The sequence below is a fragment of the Diceros bicornis genome, chromosome 9 (genome assembly GCF_020826845.1).
Source record: "Diceros bicornis minor isolate mBicDic1 chromosome 9, mDicBic1.mat.cur, whole genome shotgun sequence".
Lineage (NCBI taxonomy): Eukaryota > Metazoa > Chordata > Mammalia > Perissodactyla > Rhinocerotidae > Diceros > Diceros bicornis.
This window is the reverse complement of record NC_080748.1, coordinates 31,882,036-31,886,042: the sequence shown is the minus strand read 5'-3', so window position 1 is coordinate 31,886,042 and position 4,007 is coordinate 31,882,036. Positions and strand designations below refer to the sequence as shown.

Sequence of the window (4,007 nt, the reverse complement as noted above, 5' to 3'; positions counted from 1 at the left end):
TTAAATTTCTATTTTAATTTTTTTTTCATTTAAGACAGGGAAGACTTTATTCAAACCCATCAGAGAAATGGACAGCTTAGGTCTATAATAGAGCGTCATGTTTTAAAGCAAAGTCAGTAATCATATCTGAGAGTGTATGCTGCTACATACAAATTAACTGATCAGACCACAACTTCTCAATGTTTAAAACAGAATAAGCTTCCCTGTAAAAGCAGCACCTTTGTGACATGTTAACTTTAGTATTCCTCTCTTTCTTCTTCACCCTTTCCTTCAACAGAATCTGCACCAGCCTCCTAATAATCCTTCTCAAGGGCAGCCATGTCCTCACAGCCCTCAGAAAACTCTCTTCCTCCATGCCGTCACCCACAGACCAGTGAACAAAGTCACGCTTGGCATACATCAGGTCAAACTTGTGGTCCAGGCGAGCCCAGGCCTCAGCAATGGCTGTGGTAGCCCGCTGTACTTTGGCCAGGTTCCAATGGGTACCACAGTGGGAGGCTGGTAATTAATGCCAACTTTGAAGCCAGTGGGGCACCAATCCACAAACTGGATGGTACGCTTGGTCTTGATGGTGGCAATGGCAGCATTGACATCTTTGGGAACCACACTACCATGGTACAAGAGGCAACAAGCCATGTATTTACCATGGCCAGAGTCAGGTTTCACCATCTGGTTGGCTGGGTCAAAGCAAGCATTGGTGATCTCTGCTACAGAAAGCTGTTTGTGGTAGGCTTTCTCAGCAGAGATGACAGGGGCATATGTGGCCAGAGGGAAGTGGATTCAGCGATAGGGCACCAGGTAGGTTGGTCTAGAATTCTGTCAAATCGACATTCAGGGCTCCATCAAATCTGAGGGAAACAGTGATGGAGGATACAATTTGACCTATCAACCTATTCAGGTTAGTATAGGTTGCACGCTCAATACCGAGGTTTCTACCACAGATGCCATAGATGGCCTCATTGTCTACCATGAAGGCACAATCAGAGTGCTCCAGGATGGTGTGGGTGGTGAGAATAGAGTTGCAGGCCTCAACTACAGCTGTGGAAACCTGGGGGGCTGGGTAAATGGAGAACTCCAGCTTGGACTTCTTGCCATAATCAACAGAGAGATGCTCCATCAGCAGGGAGGTGAACCCAGAACCAGTTCCCCCACCAAAGCTGTGGAAATCCAAGAAGCCCTGAAGACCTGTGCACTGGTCAGCCAGTTTCCCAATTCGGTCTAAGACATGGTCAATGATCTCCTTGCCAATGGTGTAGTGGCCACAGGCATAGTTATCAGCAGCATCTTCCTTGCCCGTGATGAGCTGCTCAGGGTGGAAGAGCTGGTGGTAGGTGCCAGTGCGACCTTCATTAATGATCTTGAGTTCCAGGTCTACAAACACTGCACTGGGCACATGCTTGCCAGTGCCCATCTCACTGAAGAAGGTGTTGAAGGAGTTACCCCCCCATAGTGGTCTTGTCACTTGGCATCTGGCCGTCAGGCTGTCTGCAGTGTTCCAGGCAGTAGAGCTCCCAGCAAGCATTGCTAATCTGGACACCAGCCTGGCCAACGTAGATGGAGATGCACTGACACATGGTTGCTGGTTCACGGCTGTGGAGCAGATGGCAGAGAGGAAAAGGAGAGGTTGTTGCTTCTTACAGCTCAACTCTTAGGCGATCAATGTAAGAGAACCTGCCCATTTTAATTTGTAATTGTGGTAAAACACATATAACGTAAAATTTACTATTTTAGCCATTTTTAAGTGTACAGTTCAGTAGTGTTTAGTACATTCACACTGTTGTACAGCCAATCTCCAAAACTCTTTTCATCATGCAGAATTGAAACTCTACACTCATTGAACAATAACTCCCTGTTCCCCCTTCCCACAGCCCCTGACAACCACCATTCTACTTTCTGTCTCTATGAGTTTGACTACTCTAGCAACCTCAGATAAGTGGAATCACATGATATTTGTCTTTTTGTGACTGGCATATTTCACTTAGCCTAATGTCCTCAAGGTTTATCCAGGTTGTAGCGTGTGTCAGAATTTTCTTCCTTTTTAAGGCTGAATAATATGACAAGTTGTTTTTTTAAATTGACCTAGATCCCAGGTCTATTAGAGATCCTCTGACTATAAAGGAGAACAAGGTTTTGTCGGGGAGACCCATTAGGCTTTGCATTTCCATCACCCACAGTCGATATCCACCATCACATGCTGCCAGTAAGGCAATCAATGAAGCTTGATCAGTGACCATGTAGATAGCTTTGTGTCATGGCTGGCCCTCTGTACTGAGCTCTGGGGAAGATCAGGCCTTGCATTCCTGGGAGAGGGAGGCCCAACCACAACACTGCTCTGACATTTATTAGTGTAAGATCCTGGGTGAGTCACTTCACCACTGTGACTATGGTACCTCTGGGATAAAATGGAGATGACAATATGAACTCTCCCTACGTTGGGTGGGAGTTAAATGAGACTATATATTAAAGCACCAAGCATAGTACTGGGTAAGTTTTCAATAAATGGATGTTAAATATTAATACAAAGAAAATTAAAGATGAGATTCCTCCTCTCACCAGACATAGCACCCAGATAGACCAGTGGCTCTTCAACTTTTTTTGTGTGTGTGTGAGGAAGACCAGCCCTGAGGTAACATCCGACGTCAATCCTCCTCTTTTTGCTGAGGAAGATTGGCCCTGGGCTAACATCCTTGCCCATCTTCTTCTACTTTATATGGGACGCTGCCACAGCATGGCTTGTGCGACGGTGCGCACCTGGGATCCAGGCCTGCGAACCCCAGGCCGCCACAGCAGAGCACGTGCACTTAACCGCTGCGCCACTGGGCAGGGCCTTCAACTTTTTTTGTCAAGGACTCCTTTGAGAGTCACATACACAAATACACAATTTGACATTGAGTTTCTAGGGAATTCATGAATCATGTGATGCTCATCCATGGACTTCAGGCACATCAGAGATCCGGGATCTAGATAGCAGAGGAGAAAATATTCTTAGAAAATGCAGGTCGTGTTTTGCACAGTGTGAATAAATAAGGAGCAGAGTCCTGTGTAGTGCTAAAGAGACACTAATAGAGAGGGCTAAAAGAGTCAGGTGGATCCAATCAGGAACACTCCTTCACCGATATTCAGAAATTTCCCAGAAACTCTGTGCTTACTTCCCATTATGCTGTGAATGGTTCACCAGTCTTAAGATTTCTCTTTCCCTCACCACCCTTTGAAAGCACTTATCCTCTTGGTAGCTACACAATGTAAATACTTATTGGTGTTTGTCTTGAGTCTTGGTTGATTCACTTGCTGGTACAACCTTTGTGCCTTCCTCCTCATGTTGTATGCTCTGGAGAGCCTGTCTATTGTGAGTGCCTCTCCCAGGGTCCCGCAGCCACAACCCTTTTGATGAGACTGTGAGTGAAAAATCACAGGCAATTGTTTTCAACTTTCAGATACACCATTGTCCCATAAGGTGGAGTCAGTTCTCAAACTGATTTAAACTCACTCCCTATGTGTCTCTATGGATGCTTGGCACAGCATGGAGAAAGATGGCCTTGTGCTTCCAGGGGAATTTTTTTTTAAGGTCTCAAATTGCTTAGCCCTGAAATCTAGCTACTATCCTTTCCCCTATAGAGTTGTTTGTGTAAAATTGGGCACCAGGAGTAATGATGCAGGGAACCATCCAGTCTCCTGCCTGCCTGCCATCCTGGACCATTCTCCAACCAGTCCAGGGCATGGACATCTTGTAAGCAGTTATACAAGTGTTGGCTGTCATTTCAAGCCCACTTCCACTGGCACTGTTTCAACTGCTGTTACAGATATCATTTCTGCACCCTCTGTGGCCTGGTGTGAGCATTTTACTAAATTTCAGTATCCTTGTAATCGCTGCTTCAAGTGTAGCATTAAAGATTTATATGGTAACAAAAAGCCTCTTGTCTAAGCACATAGCACAAAACATATAGGGAGTCTAATCTTCTAATTGCCTAGGAACTGGCAGGTTAACTGGCTCTGCAATTAGAGGGCCT

The 4,007-nt window shown here is 45.5% G+C and overlaps 1 pseudogene; it reads right to left on the bottom strand.

The window, feature by feature from the left end:
- Positions 1 to 293: 293 nt before the first annotated feature.
- LOC131409942 (tubulin alpha-1A chain-like) lies at positions 294 to 1,574 on the bottom strand (annotated as a pseudogene).
- Between the last annotated feature and the right edge of the window lie 2,433 nt (positions 1,575 to 4,007).